Source organism: Pleurodeles waltl, chromosome 5 (assembly GCF_031143425.1).
Source record: "Pleurodeles waltl isolate 20211129_DDA chromosome 5, aPleWal1.hap1.20221129, whole genome shotgun sequence".
Lineage (NCBI taxonomy): Eukaryota > Metazoa > Chordata > Amphibia > Caudata > Salamandridae > Pleurodeles > Pleurodeles waltl.
The window spans coordinates 400950900-400973285 of NC_090444.1; positions in this window are offsets into that span (position 1 = coordinate 400950900).

Genomic DNA, 22386 nt, shown 5'->3' on the forward strand with positions numbered 1-22386 from the left:
GTGAACTCTAGTCACTTCCACAAGAAGAATGCACTTTAAAAGAAGCCGAACCCAAACAGAAAACTTGAAAGCCCCAGACCCTAGATATCATTTTGTGTCCAGAAATGGACTATAAGAAAGGGTGATTGAAGCCCTGATAATTGTCATTTGCAAAGAAGCCAGATGGGCTGTGTGAGGAGGGGAAGCTCAGCAAGATTTCTGCGTCTAAGACTGGGCCCGAGGCCTTCGAGTCTTTCTGCTGGAGACATCACCCAGGGAAACTAAGCACACCTGCTTTGGAGCCTATAGCACCAGTGCCTGCCTTCTTGCCAAAACCAGTGTGCCCTGTGAGGAAGAGGAAAGCATTAGAGGGAATGACACCCATTGGGGAGCCCTGTTGGGTGGACAGGGCTGAAACAATCAGGTCATTGACAGATGGTGTGTAGGCAGGAGTCAGTGACCTCCATAGACCAGGAGAGGGCTGCTGTGAATATAACCATGTAAAATAATTGCCATGCTGTAAGTGTGGATGCCTGTGCGGAACTGTTGCCACGGAGACTAACTTGGAATTAGAGCCTAAGCCTGCGCAACACCGTAAAGGTGACCCCATAAGCCAGGAGAGACTGTCATGGTAATGAGAACTGCAACAAGAACTGCAACTGACCCAACTCTGTGGACCAAGGCAGGATGCCATGAGAGCATCGCCACGTCAGTGGGATCAAGATCAGAAGCACAGAAACCATCCCTCTCCCCTTTGAGTATGTGTAAATTTACCCTGCTGGAGGTGCACAGAAATACCTCTGATCGCTGCAGGAGCACGGTCACTAGGCTAAGGAGAGAGCCTGTGCTTCCCGACTGCTGCTGCTAAGTCCCCATGTAGCTGACTCTCCTGAGCAGGACCAAAGCTGTTGAGAGTGCCCATGGACAGGGCACCCTCAAAGACGCTGCACAATTCCTCTTTGCTGGAGCAGGTAGGACTTGTTTTGGGCATTCCAGTCCTTGTGGGACTCAGTGTTGAATGATCTATTATGAAGTAGCACCTGAGCCCTCATTAATCAAACTGATGCCTTTTGGAGAAACAACTATTTATGAGAATGACTCTGAGTTTTGCACCAAGAATTGTTCACCATGCCTCAAAGTCACTCTACGCCATAAACCACTTATTGCCTAACATTGTTTTTGTGACAGATATTTAATCCCCCGTCGTATGTCTGGACCACTTTAGGAGTGTTTTCAATTATCATACGTCTCTCAACAATGATCACCATTCTACTACTACTATATGAACACACTATTCCAGAAAGAATAATTGCACATTCTGTGATTCCTGAATTACGGTCGCATCTTTCATTCCACAGAGCTCGGAAAATGAGGGCATAGCTTGGAAAAGGGTTCCCTAGCAGATAATGGAACCAACTGAAACATTGAAATTGGCATATGTTTTGAAAACTATAATGAATTGTATTGTTATTCCTGGTTCTGTTTCAGATGGCTGGGATACAGAAACTGTACAACAAATCATGTGTACTTTACAGGCATTTGCCACTGTGAATAATGAAGATAATGTAAATTCGGGCAGTTATAAAGAAATGTATTGCTAGCTTCATTGTGCACGCTATTATACACATATAACTAGCTGTCCTTGGGAAATGTACAATTACACACAATGGGAGCATTGTGAATTTCCAACTCCTAATAGTCACCCATATTTCCATCCTTCCAGAGTGATGACAAGTCACACCCCTCAGCTTTCAAAGTCTCACAAAGTCCACAACGAGTCCAGAAGAATCTAATCACCACTAACAAGAGGATCTATTCAAATGCATTTACCATCCAATGCTGAATATTGGAAAGATAATGTTGATGAAAAAAGTATTTGGAGGGCAGAATTTTGGTTGATTCAAAGCAAAGAGGTCTTATTTCAGACAGGCATGCATTATAACTAAAGAAATAATTTCCTGACCAAAACCATCTAGCAGACTATTTGTCTGGGATTTAGTATTATGAAAGACTTTAAAAAACCCTCTATGCCAAAAATTAATCTGACTATGTTCAGTAATTGGCAATCACAAATAAACACTTCTGATCCAAATATAGATGAAACGATCCATAATGGAACATTTAATTCTACCCAGTTCACTCCTGAAGGTTTAACCTTATAGCCCTATGATTCCAATACCTGCATGTGTTGTTTTCTTTTCAACATGCCAGGCCCTAAAGCTAATCAACCCGATCCATGATAGAGCACACAAAGACAGGGACATCTTAAGGATTTAAGTGGTCTTGGGCCAAACGTATTTTTGGACCCCCTGTTCAGAACAGCTTTGAACGTATGATCCAATTTCATTTGTTTCATGCCTTTTTTGGCCAGTTCACCAGCACTGCAAAGGCACACTGGGGTCTAGAATCTAAATGTGTTTCCATCTAATATTCAGGGATAGTGATGTATGTTTTCAATATTGTAATATATTTGCATATTATCTTTGTGACCAGCTGCCATTTCTCATAAGTGGGTCCTGTTTTGATCTAGAAGGAACGTTTTCATGGATGATGCATGGTGTTGAAAAACAAGCAATTTTTTGTGTGCAAAATGTCTATAATAGACTCCTACATATTACTCGTATGAAATGTAAAGAAAAATAGTATTTGTAGCAACCTATGTATAAGAATCATTCAGAGTCACCAGGTCAGGACTGTGTGGAGTAAATAGCCCTGTCTTTCAGGGTTCCACCTGAAAGGTTGGGGCCCTGGGCAAGAGCCCACTGTGCCCATGCTATAAGACATCGCTGCACAAACACCTGTAGTTGTTACCATGTACAGTGTAGGCAAACTGTGCTAACACTGGTTAGCCTATTCCAGTCTTCTCCCTGTGAAAGAATATTTATCCTCAATTAAAAACATGAATTTCTCTGTCTTCCTTCTGGGAACATATGCCACTAGAAATAAATGTTTTATAGCGACAGGATGCATGACATTTCTAATGAATGGAACAAATACTAAGAAAAAGAAACTGCAGAAAGAACTAGGCAATTCGATCAGGAAACCCTGCAACAGTTTGGAAAGTTATTGATAATGTCATGCATACACTCTCTAAGAGAGTGTACTAATAAATCACATCCTGTTTTCAGCCTTAGACCTCCTTAAAGGAGACTTGGGTCTATTACAACACAGCCAGGGTCAGTTAAGAGCTATTATACAATAAAATTGGGCATTACAAACACTCAGATCAGGTTTCATGCCCTGGCATCTTCTAAACGAAGCAGCCCTTTTTAAGCATTATAATGTAACTTTAACCCTAATAACAATGGCTGAAGAAGAGTCCACATATAGTATGCTAAGTACCCTCAAGTGGAAGAAGCACCTTTTTAGTTAGCGACCATCCACCTATCACCTGGCTAATACATATCTTTATTTCCATACTGATTACAACTTGTCATTTTCATGACTGTCAAAAGTATAAATCATTAGACTGCTATGAGACAATCCACAATTCATGTCTGTGCTATTCATGGAAGTTTATTTTTTTCCTACATGTGCCTGAATGAAGATGACTCTGAGTTTATTAGTACATCTAACTGTAGAAACCTGTTAGGACATACCCTTCTGTGTGACACCATTTTGCTGCATTGAATGTGTAGTGCTTTGATGCCAAGGGTAAGCTGTGTTTTATCAGTCATTCCTACTACAACTATCACCCCACAGCATGAGCTACTGTAGAATGGCTTCTCTTTAGTGCTAACTAATATTACTTTTTGTGGCTTGAAATGAGGCCAACTCTATCAGATTATGGTTTCTAAGACAAAACGGTGATGCAGAAGGACTTTGTACCTACCGCCTCAACATGTAATCAAAAATGTCCCTTGGCATAGTATTGCTATTAGAGGCAAGGATTCACAATACGTCGCTGTACTGTTACACATAGAAGTTCCTTTGACTTCTGTGGCAGAAACATACAATTTGCAGACAGCCAGAACTGCTTTGGAGACTTAAAGGTTGTTACAGAAGCAACACTCAACTCATCTTACTGATATTGTGCATACAATATTTAAATTATCCACATAAACTGATATTGTGCATCTTTTCAAGAACATTGGATCTGGTCTGATGAATGGATTTAAAGTAGTGTTTGGACTGATTTAATAATTTTTCACTCTGTGTTCTCCATTCTCTTTGGAGAACTTCCAGCCATTCTACTGGCTCTTCAACTCAGGTATTGTCATCTTTCTCCTGATCCGATGAGGAAACCAATCGCATGGAGTCCACTTATATAGTTGAATAAAGATGCTCAGAGACCCTACCACTTTTTCTGGGACATGTGTGGCTTTCCAAACTCAGATGCTAACCTTTCACAAAATAAAGAATACACAAGTTAAACATATGTTCTGATGTACAAATTGTCCAGCTGAAATCATCTTGGAGTTCCATCTAAAGCAAACTATATTGGCTTTCCTAGACATGGAAATGTTGCTGCAACCATTCAAATCACACCACAGGAATGCCGAGCAAATTGCTAGTCCAGTGGCACTCTTTGAGTTGCTCGATGACTGCCTTGACTCACTGTTAATGTTTGAGTCTCCATATGCCATACTCTCATCATCAATTAAGGCTTTAAATTTGCAACCAGTTTCTGGGCCGTACAATATGTGAGCTGAGGACAAAAGACACACTTGCTGATTTTAGCAATGACCTCACAAACGCTGCATGTGCACCTGATGACATTGACATGTCCTCAGACGAGGATTGAAAAAAGCTCATAAACCCATAATATGACCATAGAAACTGTGGTGTGAAGCTGAAGATTTTTCAGCAAACTATTTTTAATTTTCCTCTTCCTTTTAAAAGCTGCAACGTTTTTAACTGGCCTACCCAGTATCATGGTTGATCTGTTTGATTGTCAACATGCATTCCTCCTATTGGAACTAATGCGTTTATGATAGCGCACTTTAAATCTTTTTCATAGATCCTAATGTTTAATGTATTATTGCTTGAAACTTGCAAGACTCAAAGAAATGGATTAATGCACAGTTTAATGCATTTATTCTTGCTATTCTTTTATATAACCATGCTTTCATGAAATTATATTTATGTATACTCAGTTTATGCTTCATATATCAATCAGCTATTATGTATATGAATATAGAATTGTATATATTTCAATGTTCTCAGAGCATGGTTTTCTCTATAAATTAGATAAATCCCCAGATATCATTCCGCCCATATGGTGTCACAATTCAGACATACCAAGCCAGGGAAGAGATGAAGATTATAAAACAAAACTCAATCTAAAGCAGGCCAACGCTCCATTTTCTGTACTTTTTTACAGAGTCATCAATATGTCACCTGTCCATATCTTTGCAAAACCTGTGAAACAGTCAAGTCATTTAGATATATACATCAACAAGACACCTGATGCATATCAGTCTGAACAAAATGCCCTTTTATCTCAATTTTATGATCAAACAAAGAACAATAGCCATAACAGAGTAGTCTGAATTGTCATATTTTTACCATATTTGCTTAAAAGAATGTGTCTTACACTAGCATCTTGATTCTCATTGGGTATATCAAATAATCCTAAGGTGATGTTAGAAATGCCATTTTACATAAGATATAGTATGACCACTTGTCAGGAGAGGTTCTTTGTCCCAGACTATCAAAAGCAAGATACTGCCAGAGAAGATCCTGGCTACCAAAGATGTTGCAATATCACACTTTAAACTAGAAGCTGATACCGAGTCCGGGAGGAGTTGATGCTTATGCGTTTTAGCCTTTCACAGTGAACACAGTCTCCTGATGATTACAGTGTGTTCCTGTAAACAGCTATGCTGTGTAGCTATCCCCCCTAGGAAAATAAAGACAGAAGTTATTCTACTCTGTGCTTTCCTAGCAAAGTGAATAGAAGAAGATTTAGGATTCTAGGTTTCTTCACATGGTATTTTCACTATGATGGAAATTTTCATTTTATTCTTGTTGTCACACAAGATGCATTTGTGCTGTTTTAATCATATTCTGTATGGTTAGTTAAGATGTGCTGGGCAACAGGGTACACCTGTTGAAATAAACATACTTTTTAGTTAATGTGTCTTTTTCTTAGAGCGGTACGTGGCATTAAAGAGAACAAAAAAGGTTTGTTTCTAATCACTACGGTGTCCCTAGATTCCTATTTAGAGACTGTTACAAACCCAACAGCATTGACACCACTTCAACTATGTATTGAGTGGGGTTGTACAGGGTTACAAAAACCTGTCTTTCACTTTCAAGCGTTGGTGCATTAAACTAGGTTCCTTCATGTCACCCATGGGTGGGAAAGCAAATCCTTTAGAGCTGAGTCAAAGACTTGATTCATCTAACATAGGAAACTTGGAAAAAACAACATCTACAACAATAGAGAAGATGTAAGAATGCTTGGATGACCACAGTGTAATCTTAAAGATTTTTGGGGCCCGGGTTAGGCACATTTTGTGGGCCCTTTTCAGAATAGCTCTGAATTGTATGGCCCATTTCCTACTAATTCAAGTTTGCATGACACATAATAATATTACATTATGAGTTAAAATTTCAGAAACAGAGGCACACAAAACAGTTAAAATAGATTTTACCCAGTGCCCCACAATACTTACTATGAGACTGAGTAGAGGGATACAGAGGGAAGGTAGCCAGAGTGAGGGGAAGTGATTTTGAAAGAGAAGTAGAATGAAATGATGTCAAAGAGAAACATTCATTCATTTGCAAAGAAGCCAGATGGGCTGTGTGAGGAGGGGAAGCTCAGCAAGATTTCTGCGTCTAAGACTGGGCCCGAGGCCTTCGAGTCTTTCTGCTGGAGACATCACCCAGGGAAACTAAGCACACCTGCTTTGGAGCCTATAGCACCAGTGCCTGCCTTCTTGCCAAAACCAGTGTGCCCTGTGAGGAAGAGGAAAGCATTAGAGGGAATGACACCCATTGGGGAGCCCTGTTGGGTGGACAGGGCTGAAACAATCAGGTCATTGACAGATGGTGTGTAGGCAGGAGTCAGTGACCTCCATAGACCAGGAGAGGGCTGCTGTGAATATAACCATGTAAAATAATTGCCATGCTGTAAGTGTGGATGCCTGTGCGGAACTGTTGCCACGGAGACTAACTTGGAATTAGAGCCTAAGCCTGCGCAACACCGTAAAGGTGACCCCATAAGCCAGGAGAGACTGTCATGGTAATGAGAACTGCAACAAGAACTGCAACTGACCCAACTCTGTGGACCAAGGCAGGATGCCATGAGAGCATCGCCACGTCAGTGGGATCAAGATCAGAAGCACAGAAACCATCCCTCTCCCCTTTGAGTATGTGTAAATTTACCCTGCTGGAGGTGCACAGAAATACCTCTGATCGCTGCAGGAGCACGGTCACTAGGCTAAGGAGAGAGCCTGTGCTTCCCGACTGCTGCTGCTAAGTCCCCATGTAGCTGACTCTCCTGAGCAGGACCAAAGCTGTTGAGAGTGCCCATGGACAGGGCACCCTCAAAGACGCTGCACAATTCCTCTTTGCTGGAGCAGGTAGGACTTGTTTTGGGCATTCCAGTCCTTGTGGGACTCAGTGTTGAATGATCTATTATGAAGTAGCACCTGAGCCCTCATTAATCAAACTGATGCCTTTTGGAGAAACAACTATTTATGAGAATGACTCTGAGTTTTGCACCAAGAATTGTTCACCATGCCTCAAAGTCACTCTACGCCATAAACCACTTATTGCCTAACATTGTTTTTGTGACAGATATTTAATCCCCCGTCGTATGTCTGGACCACTTTAGGAGTGTTTTCAATTATCATACGTCTCTCAACAATGATCACCATTCTACTACTACTATATGAACACACTATTCCAGAAAGAATAATTGCACATTCTGTGATTCCTGAATTACGGTCGCATCTTTCATTCCACAGAGCTCGGAAAATGAGGGCATAGCTTGGAAAAGGGTTCCCTAGCAGATAATGGAACCAACTGAAACATTGAAATTGGCATATGTTTTGAAAACTATAATGAATGGTATTGTTATTCCTGGTTCTGTTTCAGATGGCTGGGATACAGAAACTGTACAACAAATCATGTGTACTTTACAGGCATTTGCCACTGTGAATAATGAAGATAATGTAAATTCGGGCAGTTATAAAGAAATGTATTGCTAGCATCATTGTGCACGCTATTATACACATATAACTAGCTGTCCTTGGGAAATGTACAATTACACACAATGGGAGCATTGTGAATTTCCAACTCCTAATAGTCACCCATATTTCCATCCTTCCAGAGTGATGACAAGTCACACCCCTCAGCTTTCAAAGTCTCACAAAGTCCACAACGAGTCCAGAAGAATCTAATCACCACTAACAAGAGGATCTATTCAAATGCATTTACCATCCAATGCTGAATATTGGAAAGATAATGTTGATGAAAAAAGTATTTGGAGGGCAGAATTTTGGTTGATTCAAAGCAAAGAGGTCTTATTTCAGACAGGCATGCATTATAACTAAAGAAATAATTTCCTGACCAAAACCATCTAGCAGACTATTTGTCTGGGATTTAGTATTATGAAAGACTTTAAAAAACCCTCTATGCCAAAAATTAATCTGACTATGTTCAGTAATTGGCAATCACAAATAAACACTTCTGATCCAAATATAGATGAAACGATCCATAATGGAACATTTAATTCTACCCAGTTCACTCCTGAAGGTTTAACCTTATAGCCCTATGATTCCAATACCTGCATGTGTTGTTTTCTTTTCAACATGCCAGGCCCTAAAGCTAATCAACCCGATCCATGATAGAGCACACAAAGACAGGGACATCTTAAGGATTTAAGTGGTCTTGGGCCAAACGTATTTTTGGACCCCCTGTTCAGAACAGCTTTGAACGTATGATCCAATTTCATTTGTTTCATGCCTTTTTTGGCCAGTTCACCAGCACTGCAAAGGCACACTGGGGTCTAGAATCTAAATGTGTTTCCATCTAATATTCAGGGATAGTGATGTATGTTTTCAATATTGTAATATATTTGCATATTATCTTTGTGACCAGCTGCCATTTCTCATAAGTGGGTCCTGTTTTGATCTAGAAGGAACGTTTTCATGGATGATGCATGGTGTTGAAAAACAAGCAATTTTTTGTGTGCAAAATGTCTATAATAGACTCCTACATATTACTCGTATGAAATGTAAAGAAAAATAGTATTTGTAGCAACCTATGTATAAGAATCATTCAGAGTCACCAGGTCAGGACTGTGTGGAGTAAATAGCCCTGTCTTTCAGGGTTCCACCTGAAAGGTTGGGGCCCTGGGCAAGAGCCCACTGTGCCCATGCTATAAGACATCGCTGCACAAACACCTGTAGTTGTTACCATGTACAGTGTAGGCAAACTGTGCTAACACTGGTTAGCCTATTCCAGTCTTCTCCCTGTGAAAGAATATTTATCCTCAATTAAAAACATGAATTTCTCTGTCTTCCTTCTGGGAACATATGCCACTAGAAATAAATGTTTTATAGCGACAGGATGCATGACATTTCTAATGAATGGAACAAATACTAAGAAAAAGAAACTGCAGAAAGAACTAGGCAATTCGATCAGGAAACCCTGCAACAGTTTGGAAAGTTATTGATAATGTCATGCATACACTCTCTAAGAGAGTGTACTAATAAATCACATCCTGTTTTCAGCCTTAGACCTCCTTAAAGGAGACTTGGGTCTATTACAACACAGCCAGGGTCAGTTAAGAGCTATTATACAATAAAATTGGGCATTACAAACACTCAGATCAGGTTTCATGCCCTGGCATCTTCTAAACGAAGCAGCCCTTTTTAAGCATTATAATGTAACTTTAACCCTAATAACAATGGCTGAAGAAGAGTCCACATATAGTATGCTAAGTACCCTCAAGTGGAAGAAGCACCTTTTTAGTTAGCGACCATCCACCTATCACCTGGCTAATACATATCTTTATTTCCATACTGATTACAACTTGTCATTTTCATGACTGTCAAAAGTATAAATCATTAGACTGCTATGAGACAATCCACAATTCATGTCTGTGCTATTCATGGAAGTTTATTTTTTTCCTACATGTGCCTGAATGAAGATGACTCTGAGTTTATTAGTACATCTAACTGTAGAAACCTGTTAGGACATACCCTTCTGTGTGACACCATTTTGCTGCATTGAATGTGTAGTGCTTTGATGCCAAGGGTAAGCTGTGTTTTATCAGTCATTCCTACTACAACTATCACCCCACAGCATGAGCTACTGTAGAATGGCTTCTCTTTAGTGCTAACTAATATTACTTTTTGTGGCTTGAAATGAGGCCAACTCTATCAGATTATGGTTTCTAAGACAAAACGGTGATGCAGAAGGACTTTGTACCTACCGCCTCAACATGTAATCAAAAATGTCCCTTGGCATAGTATTGCTATTAGAGGCAAGGATTCACAATACGTCGCTGTACTGTTACACATAGAAGTTCCTTTGACTTCTGTGGCAGAAACATACAATTTGCAGACAGCCAGAACTGCTTTGGAGACTTAAAGGTTGTTACAGAAGCAACACTCAACTCATCTTACTGATATTGTGCATACAATATTTAAATTATCCACATAAACTGATATTGTGCATCTTTTCAAGAACATTGGATCTGGTCTGATGAATGGATTTAAAGTAGTGTTTGGACTGATTTAATAATTTTTCACTCTGTGTTCTCCATTCTCTTTGGAGAACTTCCAGCCATTCTACTGGCTCTTCAACTCAGGTATTGTCATCTTTCTCCTGATCCGATGAGGAAACCAATCGCATGGAGTCCACTTATATAGTTGAATAAAGATGCTCAGAGACCCTACCACTTTTTCTGGGACATGTGTGGCTTTCCAAACTCAGATGCTAACCTTTCACAAAATAAAGAATACACAAGTTAAACATATGTTCTGATGTACAAATTGTCCAGCTGAAATCATCTTGGAGTTCCATCTAAAGCAAACTACATTGGCTTTCCTAGACATGGAAATGTTGCTGCAACCATTCAAATCACACCACAGGAATGCCGAGCAAATTGCTAGTCCAGTGGCACTCTTTGAGTTGCTCGATGACTGCCTTGACTCACTGTTAATGTTTGAGTCTCCATATGCCATACTCTCATCATCAATTAAGGCTTTAAATTTGCAACCAGTTTCTGGGCCGTACAATATGTGAGCTGAGGACAAAAGACACACTTGCTGATTTTAGCAATGACCTCACAAACGCTGCATGTGCACCTGATGACATTGACATGTCCTCAGACGAGGATTGAAAAAAGCTCATAAACCCATAATATGACCATAGAAACTGTGGTGTGAAGCTGAAGATTTTTCAGCAAACTATTTTTAATTTTCCTCTTCCTTTTAAAAGCTGCAACGTTTTTAACTGGCCTACCCAGTATCATGGTTGATCTGTTTGATTGTCAACATGCATTCCTCCTATTGGAACTAATGCGTTTATGATAGCGCACTTTAAATCTTTTTCATAGATCCTAATGTTTAATGTATTATTGCTTGAAACTTGCAAGACTCAAAGAAATGGATTAATGCACAGTTTAATGCATTTATTCTTGCTATTCTTTTATATAACCATGCTTTCATGAAATTATATTTATGTATACTCAGTTTATGCTTCATATATCAATCAGCTATTATGTATATGAATATAGAATTGTATATATTTCAATGTTCTCAGAGCATGGTTTTCTCTATAAATTAGATAAATCCCCAGATATCATTCCGCCCATATGGTGTCACAATTCAGACATACCAAGCCAGGGAAGAGATGAAGATTATAAAACAAAACTCAATCTAAAGCAGGCCAACGCTCCATTTTCTGTACTTTTTTACAGAGTCATCAATATGTCACCTGTCCATATCTTTGCAAAACCTGTGAAACAGTCAAGTCATTTAGATATATACATCAACAAGACACCTGATGCATATCAGTCTGAACAAAATGCCCTTTTATCTCAATTTTATGATCAAACAAAGAACAATAGCCATAACAGAGTAGTCTGAATTGTCATATTTTTACCATATTTGCTTAAAAGAATGTGTCTTACACTAGCATCTTGATTCTCATTGGGTATATCAAATAATCCTAAGGTGATGTTAGAAATGCCATTTTACATAAGATATAGTATGACCACTTGTCAGGAGAGGTTCTTTGTCCCAGACTATCAAAAGCAAGATACTGCCAGAGAAGATCCTGGCTACCAAAGATGTTGCAATATCACACTTTAAACTAGAAGCTGATACCGAGTCCGGGAGGAGTTGATGCTTATGCGTTTTAGCCTTTCACAGTGAACACAGTCTCCTGATGATTACAGTGTGTTCCTGTAAACAGCTATGCTGTGTAGCTATTCCCCCTAGGAAAATAAAGACAGAAGTTATTCTACTCTGTGCTTTCCTAGCAAAGTGAATAGAAGAAGATTTAGGATTCTAGGTTTCTTCACATGGTATTTTCACTATGATGGAAATTTTCATTTTATTCTTGTTGTCACACAAGATGCATTTGTGCTGTTTTAATCATATTCTGTATGGTTAGTTAAGATGTGCTGGGCAACAGGGTACACCTGTTGAAATAAACATACTTTTTAGTTAATGTGTCTTTTTCTTAGAGCGGTACGTGGCATTAAAGAGAACAAAAAAGGTTTGTTTCTAATCACTACGGTGTCCCTAGATTCCTATTTAGAGACTGTTACAAACCCAACAGCATTGACACCACTTCAACTATGTATTGAGTGGGGTTGTACAGGGTTACAAAAACCTGTCTTTCACTTTCAAGCGTTGGTGCATTAAACTAGGTTCCTTCATGTCACCCATGGGTGGGAAAGCAAATCCTTTAGAGCTGAGTCAAAGACTTGATTCATCTAACATAGGAAACTTGGAAAAAACAACATCTACAACAATAGAGAAGATGTAAGAATGCTTGGATGACCACAGTGTAATCTTAAAGATTTTTGGGGCCCGGGTTAGGCACATTTTGTGGGCCCTTTTCAGAATAGCTCTGAATTGTATGGCCCATTTCCTACTAATTCAAGTTTGCATGACACATAATAATATTACATTATGAGTTAAAATTTCAGAAACAGAGGCACACAAAACAGTTAAAATAGATTTTACCCAGTGCCCCACAATACTTACTATGAGACTGAGTAGAGGGATACAGAGGGAAGGTAGCCAGAGTGAGGGGAAGTGATTTTGAAAGAGAAGTAGAATGAAATGATGTCAAAGAGAAACATTCATTCATTTGCAAAGAAGCCAGATGGGCTGTGTGAGGAGGGGAAGCTCAGCAAGATTTCTGCGTCTAAGACTGGGCCCGAGGCCTTCGAGTCTTTCTGCTGGAGACATCACCCAGGGAAACTAAGCACACCTGCTTTGGAGCCTATAGCACCAGTGCCTGCCTTCTTGCCAAAACCAGTGTGCCCTGTGAGGAAGAGGAAAGCATTAGAGGGAATGACACCCATTGGGGAGCCCTGTTGGGTGGACAGGGCTGAAACAATCAGGTCATTGACAGATGGTGTGTAGGCAGGAGTCAGTGACCTCCATAGACCAGGAGAGGGCTGCTGTGAATATAACCATGTAAAATAATTGCCATGCTGTAAGTGTGGATGCCTGTGCGGAACTGTTGCCACGGAGACTAACTTGGAATTAGAGCCTAAGCCTGCGCAACACCGTAAAGGTGACCCCATAAGCCAGGAGAGACTGTCATGGTAATGAGAACTGCAACAAGAACTGCAACTGACCCAACTCTGTGGACCAAGGCAGGATGCCATGAGAGCATCGCCACGTCAGTGGGATCAAGATCAGAAGCACAGAAACCATCCCTCTCCCCTTTGAGTATGTGTAAATTTACCCTGCTGGAGGTGCACAGAAATACCTCTGATCGCTGCAGGAGCACGGTCACTAGGCTAAGGAGAGAGCCTGTGCTTCCCGACTGCTGCTGCTAAGTCCCCATGTAGCTGACTCTCCTGAGCAGGACCAAAGCTGTTGAGAGTGCCCATGGACAGGGCACCCTCAAAGACGCTGCACAATTCCTCTTTGCTGGAGCAGGTAGGACTTGTTTTGGGCATTCCAGTCCTTGTGGGACTCAGTGTTGAATGATCTATTATGAAGTAGCACCTGAGCCCTCATTAATCAAACTGATGCCTTTTGGAGAAACAACTATTTATGAGAATGACTCTGAGTTTTGCACCAAGAATTGTTCACCATGCCTCAAAGTCACTCTACGCCATAAACCACTTATTGCCTAACATTGTTTTTGTGACAGATATTTAATCCCCCGTCGTATGTCTGGACCACTTTAGGAGTGTTTTCAATTATCATACGTCTCTCAACAATGATCACCATTCTACTACTACTATATGAACACACTATTCCAGAAAGAATAATTGCACATTCTGTGATTCCTGAATTACGGTCGCATCTTTCATTCCACAGAGCTCGGAAAATGAGGGCATAGCTTGGAAAAGGGTTCCCTAGCAGATAATGGAACCAACTGAAACATTGAAATTGGCATATGTTTTGAAAACTATAATGAATGGTATTGTTATTCCTGGTTCTGTTTCAGATGGCTGGATACAGAAACTGTACAACAAATCATGTGTACTTTACAGGCATTTGCCACTGTGAATAATGAAGATAATGTAAATTCGGGCAGTTATAAAGAAATGTATTGCTAGCATCATTGTGCACGCTATTATACACATATAACTAGCTGTCCTTGGGAAATGTACAATTACACACAATGGGAGCATTGTGAATTTCCAACTCCTAATAGTCACCCATATTTCCATCCTTCCAGAGTGATGACAAGTCACACCCCTCAGCTTTCAAAGTCTCACAAAGTCCACAACGAGTCCAGAAGAATCTAATCACCACTAACAAGAGGATCTATTCAAATGCATTTACCATCCAATGCTGAATATTGGAAAGATAATGTTGATGAAAAAAGTATTTGGAGGGCAGAATTTTGGTTGATTCAAAGCAAAGAGGTCTTATTTCAGACAGGCATGCATTATAACTAAAGAAATAATTTCCTGACCAAAACCATCTAGCAGACTATTTGTCTGGGATTTAGTATTATGAAAGACTTAAAAAAACCCTCTATGCCAAAAATTAATCTGACTATGTTCAGTAATTGGCAATCACAAATAAACACTTCTGATCCAAATATAGATGAAACGATCCATAATGGAACATTTAATTCTACCCAGTTCACTCCTGAAGGTTTAACCTTATAGCCCTATGATTCCAATACCTGCATGTGTTGTTTTCTTTTCAACATGCCAGGCCCTAAAGCTAATCAACCCGATCCATGATAGAGCACACAAAGACAGGGACATCTTAAGGATTTAAGTGGTCTTGGGCCAAACGTATTTTTGGACCCCCTGTTCAGAACAGCTTTGAACGTATGATCCAATTTCATTTGTTTCATGCCTTTTTTGGCCAGTTCACCAGCACTGCAAAGGCACACTGGGGTCTAGAATCTAAATGTGTTTCCATCTAATATTCAGGGATAGTGATGTATGTTTTCAATATTGTAATATATTTGCATATTATCTTTGTGACCAGCTGCCATTTCTCATAAGTGGGTCCTGTTTTGATCTAGAAGGAACGTTTTCATGGATGATGCATGGTGTTGAAAAACAAGCAATTTTTTGTGTGCAAAATGTCTATAATAGACTCCTACATATTACTCGTATGAAATGTAAAGAAAAATAGTATTTGTAGCAACCTATGTATAAGAATCATTCAGAGTCACCAGGTCAGGACTGTGTGGAGTAAATAGCCCTGTCTTTCAGGGTTCCACCTGAAAGGTTGGGGCCCTGGGCAAGAGCCCACTGTGCCCATGCTATAAGACATCGCTGCACAAACACCTGTAGTTGTTACCATGTACAGTGTAGGCAAACTGTGCTAACACTGGTTAGCCTATTCCAGTCTTCTCCCTGTGAAAGAATATTTATCCTCAATTAAAAACATGAATTTCTCTGTCTTCCTTCTGGGAACATATGCCACTAGAAATAAATGTTTTATAGCGACAGGATGCATGACATTTCTAATGAATGGAACAAATACTAAGAAAAAGAAACTGCAGAAAGAACTAGGCAATTCGATCAGGAAACCCTGCAACAGTTTGGAAAGTTATTGATAATGTCATGCATACACTCTCTAAGAGAGTGTACTAATAAATCACATCCTGTTTTCAGCCTTAGACCTCCTTAAAGGAGACTTGGGTCTATTACAACACAGCCAGGGTCAGTTAAGAGCTATTATACAATAAAATTGGGCATTACAAACACTCAGATCAGGTTTCATGCCCTGGCATCTTCTAAACGAAGCAGCCCTTTTTAAGCATTATAATGTAACTTTAACCCTAATAACAATGGCTGAAGAAGAGTCCACATATAGTATGCTAAGTACCCTCAAGTGGAAGAAGCACCTTTTTAGTTAGCGACCATCCACCTATCACCTGGCTAATACATATCTTTATTTCCATACTGATTACAACTTGTCATTTTCATGACTGTCAAAAGTATAAATCATTAGACTGCTATGAGACAATCCACAATTCATGTCTGTGCTATTCATGGAAGTTTATTTTTTTCCTACATGTGCCTGAATGAAGATGACTCTGAGTTTATTAGTACATCTAACTGTAGAAACCTGTTAGGACATACCCTTCTGTGTGACACCATTTTGCTGCATTGAATGTGTAGTGCTTTGATGCCAAGGGTAAGCTGTGTTTTATCAGTCATTCCTACTACAACTATCACCCCACAGCATGAGCTACTGTAGAATGGCTTCTCTTTAGTGCTAACTAATATTACTTTTTGTGGCTTGAAATGAGGCCAACTCTATCAGATTATGGTTTCTAAGACAAAACGGTGATGCAGAAGGACTTTGTACCTACCGCCTCAACATGTAATCAAAAATGTCCCTTGGCATAGTATTGCTATTAGAGGCAAGGATTCACAATACGTCGCTGTACTGTTACACATAGAAGTTCCTTTGACTTCTGTGGCAGAAACATACAATTTGCAGACAGCCAGAACTGCTTTGGAGACTTAAAGGTTGTTACAGAAGCAACACTCAACTCATCTTACTGATATTGTGCATACAATATTTAAATTATCCACATAAACTGATATTGTGCATCTTTTCAAGAACATTGGATCTGGTCTGATGAATGGATTTAAAGTAGTGTTTGGACTGATTTAATAATTTTTCACTCTGTGTTCTCCATTCTCTTTGGAGAACTTCCAGCCATTCTACTGGCTCTTCAACTCAGGTATTGTCATCTTTCTCCTGATCCGATGAGGAAACCAATCGCATGGAGTCCACTTATATAGTTGAATAAAGATGCTCAGAGACCCTACCACTTTTTCTGGGACATGTGTGGCTTTCCAAACTCAGATGCTAACCTTTCACAAAATAAAGAATACACAAGTTAAACATATGTTCTGATGTACAAATTGTCCAGCTGAAATCATCTTGGAGTTCCATCTAAAGCAAACTACATTGGCTTTCCTAGACATGGAAATGTTGCTGCAACCATTCAAATCACACCACAGGAATGCCGAGCAAATTGCTAGTCCAGTGGCACTCTTTGAGTTGCTCGATGACTGCCTTGACTCACTGTTAATGTTTGAGTCTCCATATGCCATACTCTCATCATCAATTAAGGCTTTAAATTTGCAACCAGTTTCTGGGCCGTACAATATGTGAGCTGAGGACAAAAGACACACTTGCTGATTTTAGCAATGACCTCACAAACGCTGCATGTGCACCTGATGACATTGACATGTCCTCAGACGAGGATTGAAAAAAGCTCATAAACCCATAATATGACCATAGAAACTGTGGTGTGAAGCTGAAGATTTTTCAGCAAACTATTTTTAATTTTCCTCTTCCTTTTAAAAGCTGCAACGTTTTTAACTGGCCTACCCAGTATCATGGTTGATCTGTTTGATTGTCAACATGCATTCCTCCTATTGGAACTAATGCGTTTATGATAGCGCACTTTAAATCTTTTTCATAGATCCTAATGTTTAATGTATTATTGCTTGAAACTTGCAAGACTCAAAGAAATGGATTAATGCACAGTTTAATGCATTTATTCTTGCTATTCTTTTATATAACCATGCTTTCATGAAATTATATTTATGTATACTCAGTTTATGCTTCATATATCAATCAGCTATTATGTATATGAATATAGAATTGTATATATTTCAATGTTCTCAGAGCATGGTTTTCTCTATAAATTAGATAAATCCCCAGATATCATTCCGCCCATATGGTGTCACAATTCAGACATACCAAGCCAGGGAAGAGATGAAGATTATAAAACAAAACTCAATCTAAAGCAGGCCAACGCTCCATTTTCTGTACTTTTTTACAGAGTCATCAATATGTCACCTGTCCATATCTTTGCAAAACCTGTGAAACAGTCAAGTCATTTAGATATATACATCAACAAGACACCTGATGCATATCAGTCTGAACAAAATGCCCTTTTATCTCAATTTTATGATCAAACAAAGAACAATAGCCATAACAGAGTAGTCTGAATTGTCATATTTTTACCATATTTGCTTAAAAGAATGTGTCTTACACTAGCATCTTGATTCTCATTGGGTATATCAAATAATCCTAAGGTGATGTTAGAAATGCCATTTTACATAAGATATAGTATGACCACTTGTCAGGAGAGGTTCTTTGTCCCAGACTATCAAAAGCAAGATACTGCCAGAGAAGATCCTGGCTACCAAAGATGTTGCAATATCACACTTTAAACTAGAAGCTGATACCGAGTCCGGGAGGAGTTGATGCTTATGCGTTTTAGCCTTTCACAGTGAACACAGTCTCCTGATGATTACAGTGTGTTCCTGTAAACAGCTATGCTGTGTAGCTATTCCCCCTAGGAAAATAAAGACAGAAGTTATTCTACTCTGTGCTTTCCTAGCAAAGTGAATAGAAGAAGATTTAGGATTCTAGGTTTCTTCACATGGTATTTTCACTATGATGGAAATTTTCATTTTATTCTTGTTGTCACACAAGATGCATTTGTGCTGTTTTAATCATATTCTGTATGGTTAGTTAAGATGTGCTGGGCAACAGGGTACACCTGTTGAAATAAACATACTTTTTAGTTAATGTGTCTTTTTCTTAGAGCGGTACGTGGCATTAAAGAGAACAAAAAAGGTTTGTTTCTAATCACTACGGTGTCCCTAGATTCCTATTTAGAGACTGTTACAAACCCAACAGCATTGACACCACTTCAACTATGTATTGAGTGGGGTTGTACAGGGTTACAAAAACCTGTCTTTCACTTTCAAGCGTTGGTGCATTAAACTAGGTTCCTTCATGTCACCCATGGGTGGGAAAGCAAATCCTTTAGAGCTGAGTCAAAGACTTGATTCATCTAACATAGGAAACTTGGAAAAAACAACATCTACAACAATAGAGAAGATGTAAGAATGCTTGGATGACCACAGTGTAATCTTAAAGATTTTTGGGGCCCGGGTTAGGCACATTTTGTGGGCCCTTTTCAGAATAGCTCTGAATTGTATGGCCCATTTCCTACTAATTCAAGTTTGCATGACACATAATAATATTACATTATGAGTTAAAATTTCAGAAACAGAGGCACACAAAACAGTTAAAATAGATTTTACCCAGTGCCCCACAATACTTACTATGAGACTGAGTAGAGGGATACAGAGGGAAGGTAGCCAGAGTGAGGGGAAGTGATTTTGAAAGAGAAGTAGAATGAAATGATGTCAAAGAGAAACATTCATTCATTTGCAAAGAAGCCAGATGGGCTGTGTGAGGAGGGGAAGCTCAGCAAGATTTCTGCGTCTAAGACTGGGCCCGAGGCCTTCGAGTCTTTCTGCTGGAGACATCACCCAGGGAAACTAAGCACACCTGCTTTGGAGCCTATAGCACCAGTGCCTGCCTTCTTGCCAAAACCAGTGTGCCCTGTGAGGAAGAGGAAAGCATTAGAGGGAATGACACCCATTGGGGAGCCCTGTTGGGTGGACAGGGCTGAAACAATCAGGTCATTGACAGATGGTGTGTAGGCAGGAGTCAGTGACCTCCATAGACCAGGAGAGGGCTGCTGTGAATATAACCATGTAAAATAATTGCCATGCTGTAAGTGTGGATGCCTGTGCGGAACTGTTGCCACGGAGACTAACTTGGAATTAGAGCCTAAGCCTGCGCAACACCGTAAAGGTGACCCCATAAGCCAGGAGAGACTGTCATGGTAATGAGAACTGCAACAAGAACTGCAACTGACCCAACTCTGTGGACCAAGGCAGGATGCCATGAGAGCATCGCCACGTCAGTGGGATCAAGATCAGAAGCACAGAAACCATCCCTCTCCCCTTTGAGTATGTGTAAATTTACCCTGCTGGAGGTGCACAGAAATACCTCTGATCGCTGCAGGAGCACGGTCACTAGGCTAAGGAGAGAGCCTGTGCTTCCCGACTGCTGCTGCTAAGTCCCCATGTAGCTGACTCTCCTGAGCAGGACCAAAGCTGTTGAGAGTGCCCATGGACAGGGCACCCTCAAAGACGCTGCACAATTCCTCTTTGCTGGAGCAGGTAGGACTTGTTTTGGGCATTCCAGTCCTTGTGGGACTCAGTGTTGAATGATCTATTATGAAGTAGCACCTGAGCCCTCATTAATCAAACTGATGCCTTTTGGAGAAACAACTATTTATGAGAATGACTCTGAGTTTTGCACCAAGAATTGTTCACCATGCCTCAAAGTCACTCTACGCCATAAACCACTTATTGCCTAACATTGTTTTTGTGACAGATATTTAATCCCCCGTCGTATGTCTGGACCACTTTAGGAGTGTTTTCAATTATCATACGTCTCTCAACAATGATCACCATTCTACTACTACTATATGAACACACTATTCCAGAAAGAATAATTGCACATTCTGTGATTCCTGAATTACGGTCGCATCTTTCATTCCACAGAGCTCGGAAAATGAGGGCATAGCTTGGAAAAGGGTTCCCTAGCAGATAATGGAACCAACTGAAACATTGAAATTGGCATATGTTTTGAAAACTATAATGAATGGTATTGTTATTCCTGGTTCTGTTTCAGATGGCTGGGATACAGAAACTGTACAACAAATCATGTGTACTTTACAGGCATTTGCCACTGTGAATAATGAAGATAATGTAAATTCGGGCAGTTATAAAGAAATGTATTGCTAGCATCATTGTGCACGCTATTATACACATATAACTAGCTGTCCTTGGGAAATGTACAATTACACACAATGGGAGCATTGTGAATTTCCAACTCCTAATAGTCACCCATATTTCCATCCTTCCAGAGTGATGACAAGTCACACCCCTCAGCTTTCAAAGTCTCACAAAGTCCACAACGAGTCCAGAAGAATCTAATCACCACTAACAAGAGGATCTATTCAAATGCATTTACCATCCAATGCTGAATATTGGAAAGATAATGTTGATGAAAAAAGTATTTGGAGGGCAGAATTTTGGTTGATTCAAAGCAAAGAGGTCTTATTTCAGACAGGCATGCATTATAACTAAAGAAATAATTTCCTGACCAAAACCATCTAGCAGACTATTTGTCTGGGATTTAGTATTATGAAAGACTTAAAAAAACCCTCTATGCCAAAAATTAATCTGACTATGTTCAGTAATTGGCAATCACAAATAAACACTTCTGATCCAAATATAGATGAAACGATCCATAATGGAACATTTAATTCTACCCAGTTCACTCCTGAAGGTTTAACCTTATAGCCCTATGATTCCAATACCTGCATGTGTTGTTTTCTTTTCAACATGCCAGGCCCTAAAGCTAATCAACCCGATCCATGATAGAGCACACAAAGACAGGGACATCTTAAGGATTTAAGTGGTCTTGGGCCAAACGTATTTTTGGACCCCCTGTTCAGAACAGCTTTGAACGTATGATCCAATTTCATTTGTTTCATGCCTTTTTTGGCCAGTTCACCAGCACTGCAAAGGCACACTGGGGTCTAGAATCTAAATGTGTTTCCATCTAATATTCAGGGATAGTGATGTATGTTTTCAATATTGTAATATATTTGCATATTATCTTTGTGACCAGCTGCCATTTCTCATAAGTGGGTCCTGTTTTGATCTAGAAGGAACGTTTTCATGGATGATGCATGGTGTTGAAAAACAAGCAATTTTTTGTGTGCAAAATGTCTATAATAGACTCCTACATATTACTCGTATGAAATGTAAAGAAAAATAGTATTTGTAGCAACCTATGTATAAGAATCATTCAGAGTCACCAGGTCAGGACTGTGTGGAGTAAATAGCCCTGTCTTTCAGGGTTCCACCTG